Source organism: Crocodylus porosus, unplaced genomic scaffold, assembly GCF_001723895.1.
Source record: "Crocodylus porosus isolate Cpor-Errol unplaced genomic scaffold, CroPor_comp1, whole genome shotgun sequence".
NCBI classification, from domain to species: Eukaryota; Metazoa; Chordata; order Crocodylia; family Crocodylidae; genus Crocodylus; species Crocodylus porosus.
Window position 1 is genome coordinate 93,316,260 of NW_017728886.1, and position 12,865 is coordinate 93,329,124.

The 12,865-nt window shown below is 43.9% G+C and overlaps 1 protein-coding gene across 1 annotated transcript in view; it reads right to left on the bottom strand.

The window, feature by feature from the left end:
* TPK1 (thiamin pyrophosphokinase 1) overlaps positions 1 to 12,865 on the bottom strand; it is a 539,620-nt gene that overhangs the window by 164,099 nt on the left and 362,656 nt on the right. The gene's annotated exons all lie outside the window — the stretch shown is intronic.

Genomic DNA, 12,865 nt, shown 5'->3' on the forward strand with positions numbered 1-12,865 from the left:
AGTCCCATGGCTCTCAGCCTGTCATCATAAGATCTGTTTTCCTGACCTCTGATCATGCGCGTGGCTCTCCTCTGGATGCAGCCCTGCCCAGCCTCCTGCCAGGAAGAGCCCGATGTGGCCCTATCCCCAGACCGTCCTGTGTGCAGATTGGGGGCACATACCCCACCATGTCCACCTGGGGTCTGCGTAGTGGCAGAAACCACCCCTTAACACCATACTGCTCAGTCCTGCGCCCTGCTCCAGCTGGGCACCGCCTGCTCTACTCCCCCCTCCCAACAAAATTACCAGCTGGACCCAACTGCTCTCCATGTGACTGGTCTGCACTTTTAAGCAACCCTATAACCCTTTTAAGTACCCCTATGGGTACGCGTACCCCTGGCTGACAGCCATTGATACAGACAATTATTTTTAGTGCCTTTAAAGAAGTACGACCAACTCTTAGAAAAAGGTTACTACACAAAATATTTTTATTTTACCGAAAAGGCCATTTTTTCAAATAATCTCTTATATTAACTGTCCTGCAGTTTCATTTTTGCCCAATTTTCCGATATAATAATGAAGGTCAAAAAGGAAAGTGTCTGGTTAGTCACAAAGTTACTGAAGCAAGTCCCATTACATTAATTACTATGGAATATATACCACCATCCAAAATTAAGATTGAAACAAAAATTAATAAAGAAAGGCAAATGTTTGGAACATTTCTCTGAAATTTCTGTGCAAGCAAGCTCCCTTTGCAGTCTCTGCAAGAGAGGTAAGCACACACTGTTGTTAACTAGACATTAAAAAAAACCAGTGAGTGATATTACATAGATCCAGCCCCCAACCAGTTAACTCTCATTTTAAACAAATGCTCACCTATACATATCACAAACCTTCTACATTCATGAACCATCAAGAAACAGAGACCATAGATAAGAGAAACTTAAAATGGAAGATGCGAAGGAGAAATTTACTTCAGTAGGAACAGATTTGCTCCCATGTAGAAGACCCTAAAACCCCCCCCACAATTTCAATACCTGAAATAATCTAAATGTGCAACTTTCACACGCTTTTTATTGTACAGATATCACATCTTTCTTTATCTTACTTACCTTACACTGACAAACTTTCTGCCCTGCTGGTTTTTATTTTGGTGTGACATGACGGTAAACTTTGACAAAACGAATGCTATAAGCATGTTATATTAGATACACAGCATATATTTTAATCTATACTGTATATATTATAGAAGAAAGGACAGAATTCTATTTCCCTTTGAACACCTAAATGTCAGCTTTCTACCTGTACAAGCGGCACCTATGCACATCTTGCAATAGAGCACAGCAAAGGCTACTCTATTACTCGTGGACACAGAAGGATATGTGCATGTAAATTGAGCATGTGTAGTAGGCCACTCACAGACTAGGCCTGTATGCAGGTCTGGTCTGTGCTTACTGGAGCACAGTCTGGGAAAAAGTGAAGAGGAAGAGGAGCCTTCAGTATTTTAGCTTCAAAAGCTGAATGGTATGAAGCAGGAGATTTGGATTGTAGGGTGTCCTTATCCAAAGGACCTTTGAACTTGTACCTTTTTGACTTCCCAGCAGTGCTTGAATCACCAGGCTACAGGTTAGGCATTATCCAGTCTCCTTTCCAGTCTTTCTTTTCAAGCTGAGCCACTGTCCTTTGCATATAGTAGTCATTGGATCAAATATATGGTGGGCACCACGGTGGTGAAGTTTCTGTCCCATTTGCTAGCAAAGGTCTAGGCTAGAGTCTAGGGCCTTCTCCTTTCAGGACAGAACCCATCTGACCAAGCCACCCTCTACTCACTTCCTTTTAGCCCCATATAACTCCTTCTCTGGATTGTCCAAGGGACCAACCTTAAAAGGAGAGCTGGAGGAAGGACTGGATAATTCCTGTCCTCTAGCATAGTGTTAAAGCATTATGCCAGGAAGTCAGACACACACATTCAAACCCATTCTAGCCAAGGGGAGCCTGTAACACAGCTCTGCCACTTCCTTGAATGTGTGCCCTAACCACTCAGTTATTGGGGACAAAACATAAGAGATTCCTTCTCCACTCCCTAACACTTATTGGTCATGGGTTTCTAGCTGGCTACATTTTGTAACCTACAAGCCCTTACACATCTAGAATGGGGACACACGTGTTGCCGTGTACTGGCTTCATCAGTGCACAGCCCACTGAACCTGCTCAGTCTACTCATGCAAGCTTTTGTGTCTCCAGTGTACTGTCTGTAAGTACCAAAATGGGCATGCGCGTGCACGCGCGCACACACACACACACACACACACAGTATGGATGTACATATAACATGTTAAACAATTCCAAACACAGTAACTGCTGTTTATTCTCTCTCCATATATATATCTGAATAACAAAAGCCAAACATGGTTTGACTTGCAGCTTCCGCTGGAGATATATATAAAAAAAAATGTTTTCTTTGGCTTTTTTCCCCGACCCTTTGGCTCCTTTTCCCCTAACGGTATCTCTGTTGTTATTTTTCACTTTGCCAACATTTTGCCCTAGATTTTACTAAGTTTATCTTCTGGATATTTTTCAATTTGTCCTATATATCCAGCGGATGCTGCTAAGTGGAACACAAGTCAAACCATGTTTGGCTTTTGCTATTCATAGCACAGCAACTATATGGTTTTAAGACAACACAAAAGCAAATTCATTTGTTAGTGAATAAAATAATAGTAGCTGTGGCCTTATATCACAAGCTCAAATCTAAAATACCCAGGAACTGGAGAAAGTTCAGAGCTTAGTAAGTAATCCAATCGAAGTAAAATTCACTACAATTGAAATAAGTCAAATTTTGGTAGATCAGGTGAAAGAAAAGGGTATAATGCTTTGGAAAACAATAATTATAGCAAGGAGGAAGGAAGAAAATTATAAGCACAGATAATGGAAGCACAAGGGATTAGTGGATTTTTTCTTGACTACAGTGACATATAATGCCAGCAGTGCCAGTAAGAGCTGCCAAACTAAGACATGTCAAGGCACTGTTTTTCAGTTTGACATAAAGTTTTGACATGTCTTTTAAGCTCTTAAACTTTAATGACTATGTAACCGATAAGAATGCACTATATATACATTTGGCTTGCTTGCTGACTATTAAGACATTTTCTAGCATTATAAGCAGTACCAGTAATCTTTAACTATACTATAGAGTAATCTAATGAATTTGTAATTTGGTTGTACTTAAACTCATGTCAAGAAAACTACACAACTGCATATATTCCATATTCTTTTACTTACATGCACTGGGTGTGAACAAGCATTCAGCACACCCAGTCTAGGTCTAGGTGGCTTTAAGGTGCCTAGACGCAGACCAGGAGTAGCATGTAAGTAACTGAGGGTGGAAGAAAAGGCAGGCAGGATCAGTGAGGGAAGAGGCTGGTGGGTCCTTGGGGAGGGGGCTGGCAGGTCCTTGGGGGTCGAGGAATAAAAATAGCCCAAGTCAGGGTTCGGGGGATAGGCATAGATATGCCCAGACCTGGGGAGAGTGGCGGGGCTTTCCCAGCCTCACTGCTGTGCTGTGAATGCATACAGGCATTTGGGAGATTGGGTTAACCCTTTCTCAGTTTAGGTTACTACACCTACTCAGGTACATTACATTGACCTAACCAGGGTTGATCTAAATCTAAATGTAATGCCTGTATATACCCACACACACACAAGCATGACAAAGAATAGGCTAAACCTTGTCCTCAGCCCTGCAAAATGACTTGACCTCATTTTCACTAGTGTAACTTATATGGAGCATTTGGCTCAATGTAAAGTCTTAAAGAAATGCATAAATATATAGAAAAACATGCACACATGCAACAATCCTAACATCAAGAGTTAAATTAAGAGGTATCAGGATCTGAATTTCCCTGCTTGACATCCCAGGTTTATCATGGGAGTCATAGTAGAAGGGGGGCATTGACTTTGTGACCCCTATCAGGTAATACCTGCAAGTTCTACTAACACTCCAAACAACAATTTTGATCCCATAAATTGACCAACTATAACCAATCAGAATGCCTTGTGATGAAAGCAGAGGCAAGCCACCCTCAGGGCCAGCATTAACAGTACTGTCTGCTAACTTTGAAAGGTTTTCAACAGTGAAAAAAGAACTGATTGTATGTAAATTTATGTGAGAAAGTCCAGTTTGATGTCTTGTGCTTACAAGAGCCACACGGGGGGGGGCCTCATAATAATCACCCTTCAGTAACTGAAGTGACCATGGTGATTGAAAGATCACACAAGCAATTTGGAGATGTCATATTTGTTAAAACTGGAACGGTCATAATTTCTACAGCAAAGACTGAAGAAAACAACATTGAAATCCTGACCATCAAGCTCAATGGAATCATAATCACTTCAGTCTACAAACCATCTCACATGGGTTTCACCTTTACAGATACACCAGAGATCACTCAGAACAAACCATGGGTGATCACTGATGACTTTAACAGCGACAGCACGCATTGGGGCTACAATGAGACAATAAAGACAGCGAAGCAATAGAGGCCTGGTTGGATCCATGACTCAAAGCTACCTAAATCATTCAACAGTGGCTGCTGGAAACAAGGATACAACCCAGACCTTACATACACCAGCAACACCACTGCTGGGCTAAGTAATAAGATAACATTAGACCCTCTCCCACATTCCCAACATCAGTTAATTGGCATTCAGATCAAAGCCACAGTACGACTTATAACAGTGCCATTCTGCCAACATTTCAACTTTAAAAAGGCAAACTGGAAAGGCTTTTCAGAACACCTTGATGCCACAGTCAAAACCAACAAAGCATTGCCTGAGAACTATGACTAATTCATAAAAGCTGTAAGAAATCTGCCAGGAAGAACCGTGGAGCTGCTGCATGAATTACACCCCAGGCCTCACTCTGCAAACCACTGGTTTATATAAAGACTGCAGGCAACAGTATGAATTAGACCCTCTTTCCACAAACACCACTGCTACAGGCAAGGTGCTCATGTTAACCATCACAAAAGAATGCAGAAAATCCTGGCAGACCCTGATTGAGTCAACTGATACAACACACAATAGTAAAAAGGCGCGGGTGACAAAATGTAAGCTAAGTGACAACCCAGGAAAGGTAGAACAACATCATAATGTCACCACTAACCAAACTGCTCACCAGATGCTTCTTAATGTAAAAAGCCCCCAAACAAGCAAAAAAACCCCTCAGACCAGAAAGTTACAAGTACCCAAAGACCTGGGTTCTACAAGCCCCTACTTAATGACAGAGCTGAATGATGGTATTAATGCACTGAAGACTGGGAAAGCAGCTGGCTTTGATGACTTAATGAATGAATCAAGCCATTTGGATCCCAGACTCAATAATGGCTTGTCTGCCTATATAACTGATGCACAGCCAGTCAAAAAATTCTAGATATGGGGACATGCTCAGGTAGTGGTACTTCTAAAGCCAGGGAAAGATCCATCGGACTCAAAGAGGTTCAGACCTATCTATCTGCTATGCTGCACATACAAATTGTACGAATGACTGACACTGAACTGGCTAGCCCCATATGTGGATAAACACCTAATCCCCAAACAGGGTGGCTTTTGCCCTGGAAAATCAAGAGTGAACCAGCTGCTCAATCTAACTCAACATATTGAACATGGTTTTGGAGGAGGCCAAATTACTGGAGCTGTGTTCACTGACCTAACAGCCACTTAAGATACAGTTAATCACCGATGACTCCACAAGACCTGGGAAATGAAAAAAAGATCTACACCTTACAGAGCTGATATGAACCCTATTTGAAAATAGACTTTTTTTGTCAAACTGGATGGGAAGTGAAGCAGATGGAGGTGACAGATTAATGGCCTCCCACAAGGAAGCATACTTGCAACTCTGTTATATAACACCTATACAAATGACCAACCAATTGATTTAGAAACAAAACATTTCATCTATGCAGATGACCTGTGCATAACAGCCCAAGATTTGGGCTTTGATCATGTTGAAAACCCCCCAAGTGAGGCACTAATTGGCCTAATCTCATACCATTATAAAAAAAATAATTATGTGTCAACCCAGTAAAAACACAAGTATGTGACTTCCATCTGAAAAAACAATGAGGCCAACCACCAGCTCTACATTACATAGTCTGGGACCCCCACTATCATACTGTCCAAATCTACTTTACCTTGGAGTCATCCTTGATTGAACCCTCTTGTACGAAGAACACATCACAAGGACAAAAGCTAAGGTGAGCGCTCAGAACAATATTTTATATAAGCTCACGAACTCCAAATGGGGAGCAAGCTCCTCAACCATCTGAACCACTGCTCTGGCTCTCAGCTTCTCCTCTGTTGAGTATGCATGCCCTGTATGGGAGAGTTCTGTGCACGCTGGGCACCATGACCCCATTCTGAATGATAGCTGCTGATGCATCACAGGATGTCTGAAGCTTACCTGCCTAAACATTGTGTATCTGCTGGCTGGCATAATTCTGCCACCAGGACAGAACAATTGAGACAAACTGAAGGTGCGAGACACCCGCTGTATGACCATCCCACAGTGCACAAATCTCTGATGTCACGCAGGAATTTCCAGACCAGCACCCGACCTCTTGATGCCATGCCCAAGGAGACATGACTATAGATGTGGAATGAAAGGCTGAAGAAAATACCTGATGGTGGAAAAATGGACATTTCAGCAGCTGAGTCCTTACCACCAGGGGCTGACAAACTATGGCAAAGTTGGCAATGTATCAACTGCCTACATAATGGAGTTGAATGCTCCAAGGAACTAATAAAGAAGTGGGGGCTATACCATTGGTTCAACTACCTGTGACTGAGGCTCACAGCCTCAGGCTATGCAACACCTGCTGCAATGCCCATTGCTTGAAGGCACACATACAATGAAAGATCTTACAAAGTACAATACATGAGCACAAGCATGTGTAACAAAATAGTCAAATGTGATATAGAGACATGAGATGAAGATGTTCACAGGTTCAAGTGATCAAATTAACTTTTACTAACTAAATTCATTTTTAGGAAATTAAAAAAGACACTTTGTACACATGCTGCATTTTGGCAAACACCATAAAGAGTTCCAGTGTTTTAATTAATATACACACATTTTGTATATACCTATGAAAAGCTGCCTTTTTAAGAAAGCTACAGAACTTCTCTACCTGACAACTTAGTTTTAGCAAAAAAGCTAGGTACTTTTTTGGTGATGCCCAAAGTGTCTCTAATAGTACAGACTATGCCCTTGACTTATGTCCTGGAAATATTACGTACCTGCCATACTTGAAACTTCTATGTAGTCTCAACAAAGTCAACAGATAATGCTGTAATCCTAGCTGTCACAGGACGGGGACCCAGGAGCGGCCGTGATCTCTCTTGGCGCCCCCTACTGTGCCAAGTTGGTGATTAAGCACCCTCGTTCTCTCCTGCCACGTCTTTGATGGCATCTGTTTTATAAGGGAGGCTGCCCTTTGTCCCCTTGGACATGGTGCTCTTATTTATCCTGGCCCCTGTTCCGTATAGATTGATTTGGTGCACCCAGCTTTATGGGCTATGCGTGGGTCCTACCATCCCCTATACCACGCCCCAAGCCTCTCAGATGTACTGGACATTGTTGAGTCAGTTAGTATTGCCCACGCCCTTGCGGACGCTCTCTGGGCTTGTCTTCCACTCGTGGCCATCACCGGGGCCCTTCTCCACACCCTTGCCCTCCCTGGGGCTTAACGCAATACTCTCGCCCTCCCTGGGGCTTAACGCAATACTCTCGCCCTCCCTGGGGCTCTTATTCCTGTATGCCCTCTCTGGGCTTCTTGCCGGTGCCCAAGCTCCCCGTGGATGCCCCCAGGCCTCTCTAGGCCAAGCCCACACCAGGCCCTTCTTGCTCGGTCCTGCCCTCTCTGGGGCTCCTCTCTCGTGCGCCCTCCCTGGCTTCCCCGCGGCTGCTGTCCGCACTGGGGCCTTGCCTCAGCGATTCCCCACCCGCACTGGGGCCTTGCTTTGCAATTGGGCTCAGGGGGCCATAGCCCTGCCTGGCCCTGAATCCCCTCCTTGGGCCCTAATACAAGCCCCCTCCAGGGTTTCTCATCTGTACCCCCTTTGGGGTTTCTCACCCTTGGGGCTCAGGTGGCCATAGCCGTGCCTGGCCCCGAATCCCCTCTCTGGGGTTTACAATTCCTGTGCGGCTCAGGCGGCCTTGGCCTTACCTGGCCCTCAATTCACTGAGCCCCCTTCTCAGGGTTGGGGTCAGTGCACCCCCTGACTACTGTGCCCTTTCTGGCAACTACCTGGGGTGCTCTCTCTGGCACCAGGAACCCCCACACTGCTGGGGTGCCCCTATGAGGCCTCCTCCAACCCGTACAGCCTCACCCGGTCCTCCGGTGTAACAACAAACAAGCAAATAAACAGAATAACACAAGCCCACCGGCTATAACTCAAACGAAGCTTCCTGGCTGAAAGGCAACCCTAAACCATCCGGTAGCTTATCCTCTCAAATCCCTACCAGAATTTCCTCCACCCAGTATCCTCACATGGGAGCTGATTCAGGCCCTCAGCTTCTATAGGCTGCAATGCTTCAACAGAGCTCCTACTCCATTGGCAGCCAGAGGAGAACTGACTCTGGTCTCAGCCTGGCTGTTTACATAGGCCAGGCCCTGCCCCCTTCTGGTCAGCTGACCCCTGTGGTTGCCCCAGCAACCAACACCTGTCCTTCTCTAGGAGCAGGCACTTCAGTGCACTGTGACACACCTCCCCCCTTAAGTTTATAACCCCCTAGGAGCAGGGCATGGGAGTGTCTTGTGACACTAGCATTAGGTATAGTTATTTCAGGCATAGGTGTCTCTTTAAGCACTGCATATAAAAAAGACTGGAGTGTTTTATTATCAATTTTAGAAATAATTTGGGCTCAATTTTTTAAATACAGTTTACAAAAAATACACCTTTTGTACTTCTGTTCAGGGCCAACGCTTTGGTTTACAGTATATTTTGGCAAACTGCCCAGAAATTGAATATGACAAAGTGGAAACACCCCTTTTAACCAGTAGAAGCATTGATCAAATTTGGCAAGAACTATAATTCAAGTGGGGTGGCATTAAAATATTTTCCAGTAGATATCATTATGTTGCTTTTCCCCAGAATAGTAATAAAACAGTGGCACAAAACACTGCTCTCACATGACTTATAACTATACTCAAGCCATTCTTCTCCATCCATTCATCTTATTCCTCTATGCATAACAGTTATAACATTATGTTTAATAACTCCCTCTTCAAAAATCATGTTCCTTTCTGGAGAACACATTATGGATATATAATGAAACACAGCAAAATGTTCTTTATTCGGTAACACTCTGTTTTATTTGAATTATGTAACTCACTCCTCATATGTAAGAGTATACTCTAAAAAGAAAAAAAATAAGTTGAGGAATATTTGAGTATTAGCCTAAAGCTAGATACGTCTGGACTCTTAGTTTTTATGTTGCTAGTTTTATATCTCTACTGTATTTATATGAACAAGTATACATGCACAAATCTATAATAATCTCATCAAAAACTATATCCATTATCTATGACAGGATATTGTGGGGTTTTATGATTCTTATTTTTCAGTAATCATTTCAGCTACATGGAAAAGAGAGTTCTTCCAAATGCTATTTCTCCTGTTCTTCTTGCCTTTTGTTTTTTTTTGAGCAGTGGGGCATTCAGTGGTAATGACCAGTAATTCTTCACATTTTCTTTGATGATTTCTAAGGAAGGAAATAATTTCACACAGTTTTGAGTACCCCTCAACTGCAGGTAAAAGAATGTAAGAGCTTGCACTAGTACCAATTACAGCCAATTCTGAACAGACTGACATGCTTTGCATGACTTGCTCTGCCCTTGGAAAAGGGAAATTTTATTTTTATGCTGCTGTCTGATTTGGAAAGTTCACAGGATAAGACACTGGATGTGGTCTTCCTACAGATAAGACACTGATACAGATAATAAAGATTGCTGTAGGTGTCCCTTCCCCTCTGTGAGAACTTCCTCCCAAACATTGTTCTGCAGAGCTTATAATGCAAGGCTCTCTCCCTTTAAACACTGACTTCTTAGACTTACACAAATAGTTCCATTGACTTGATGGGGACTAGTCACATGAGTAGTTAGGCAGATTTATAAATGGTTTCAGAATTAAGGCTCAAATAAATACCAGAAAAAAGAAAATACCATTTTACATTTAATATAAAGTGAACCATCATTTTTTCAACATACCAAATGACAATGAATAATCACTTGTATGCAAGCAGATATTACCTATAATTTTTCAAAAGCTAAATTATAAATAGCCTATGCATTCATAGTTTACACACAAGTTTATTTGAGATGTATCAGCTGGGCTCTTAGTAAAAGACATCTGTGTGCTATGAAAGGTATTAGCTGGGGGCAGTATTGACTGAATTTAATAACAAAACCCAACAGTATTTGGAATCAATCAACATCACAATAAAACAGTGGCAAAAACCATGATACATATACCAGTGGAAGAAGAAAATTTGGATTGCACTACCTCTGAGGACTTGACTGTCATGTGCTTCTGCTAATGATTGTATAACTCACTGTTGGTTTAAGGAGAAGAGACTGCATTTGGACCTGGGTGGATCCAGAACTGTGGTAAGGGGATGAGGTTACACCTTGTTTGCTGTTGCTCAAATGCACCTTCTTAGATTCTCCTCTGCATTTGGACTCTTTGCTTAAAACAATATTTCTTAAAAGTAACAATGCCTTTGTGATGGCTGCTTTCATAATCAACACTATGGGGACTCCTAGAACTAGAAACAAGAGCTGCTACAGGTTGAGTGAATGAGCTTAGGTGTGTAACAACTTTGGGTGTGTCTACAAGAGATGCATTAATACGTATCAACCTAATTTAACGCACATTATAGACATGTGTTTACGTGTGCGTGCCCTTAATGCGCATTAAAAATGGTGAACTGAAGCTAATTGAGCCTAAATTTGAGACCTGCAAATGCATGTAACAAATTTAGGTGCGATTAGTTAAAGCACAGTAATGCACGTGTAGATGCAACACATCACTAACTTTACTGCTGGTTCTGCTCAGCCACTACAGGTACATGGCAGGGCTGCAGGAACTTGGCACTAACTTTAGTGCCAAGTCCCTGCACATGTAGACATCTGCCAAAATCGCTTAATGCACATTACATTTAATTGCACTTAAATGCACATGTAGACGCACCCTTTGTGGATCAGGCAGAGGGGAACACTTGTAATAAGCATCTGTGAGTGGACCAAAATATGTCCTTTGGGTTACTGTATTTACTTAAATCAACACAGGGGAAAAGACGCCTCATCTTAGATTTGGAAAGTGGGAGGGGGAGGAAGGGAGCAGGGTGGTGCTTTGCCTCTGCTCTCACTCTGGCCCTAAGCCTGGGTCAGGGCCAGAGTCAAACTCAAAGGAGCTGCCTGCCTGCTCTCCTTGCCCCCTGCAGTTTCTGTCCCCCTGTCAGGCTCAGCTTGGCTTCAGCTTGGGCTAGACACCTTCCCGGGCAGGAAGCACATGGAAACTGTGGAACTCTGCTTACACATACTATGTTCTGTGACCCAGCGGGAAGCAGCCCCAGCACCATCTGACAGCTAGAGGGAGAGGGGGAGAAGAGGCAGAGACTGTGAGGAGTGGGGGGAAAGGGGCAGATAGTATGAGGAATGGAGGTGAGGGGAAGAGACTGTGGGGAGCTGGGCATGGGGGAGGGCAGGAAGGCTGTAGGGGGAGGAAAGGGGGAGCAGAGGACAAGAAACACACCTGAGCCCTGCCCTCAGCTATCTGATCTCCCACAGCCACTGCTTTCTCTGCTGCAGCAGCCATGGGGGAGGGTAAATTTCAACAATCTTCCAGTAATTAGCTCTATACTTGGAAAATTGTAAAGAAATTTACTGATTTTCCATATATAGAATGTTACTATTGAGGGGTCATCTTAAATTCAGGGATGTCTTAGATTGAAGTAAGTGAATTGCTGAGTGATTGCTGAGTAACCCTAACAAGGGGCAGAGCCAGTCCAGGTCCAGAAGGGTATAAAAGGAGACTTCCCAAGTGACCAGGGAGCTACCAAACAGGGGCAGCAAACAGGGCAAACAGTATGCCAGCGGTCTGAGGCAGCAAGAGGCAGGAAAGGAGGAAGGGGAAAGGGAAGAGAAGCCAGGCATCAGATCCTGCCCAGGGGAAGGTAAGTGATCGAGACACTTTGGTTTGCTGAGTGTTGTTTGGTAGACTGTCTGTGTGAGTGAGGTGTTGCTCTGAGAAGCTGAGTGTGTTGCTAACTGAGTGACTGCTGAGTGATTGCTGCCTCTGCCTATACCTGTGAGGTTTCTGTTCAGACAGGACCGTTCACCATAGAGGCATCCACCCAGGTCCAAGTTTGGTGCTGTGGGGACTGTGGGTTGCAGGTTCCTTCCAGTGACAGCCAGGTTGGGGAGTGCCTGCGGTGTGAGTGGTGCCTCCTGGTGTTGTCTCTCAAGGAACAGGCAAGAGAGCTACAGGACAAGGTGGTAAGGCTTTGAACTGCTCATGGCAGAGGATGCTTGATCAATTCAAAGCTGGAGGAGACCTCTGAGACTGCAGAGGGAGAACTGCCAGAGGCAGTACTAGAGAAGGGAGAGGACATGGATTCCCAGAAAGGTGGAAGCTAGAAGCTTGTGACCTCTGTCAGCAAGCAGAAATCTTCATCTGCATCTGCAGCAGTCTGTCTGGAGAATAGCCCCAGCAACAGAGGGTGAGGAGCACGTTCCATTGGTGGAGAAGTACAGGCCAGGCTTCACCAAGGTGGGAAGGATGACCGCCACCAAGAAGAAGCAGCAGCAACAGGTGATGGTGG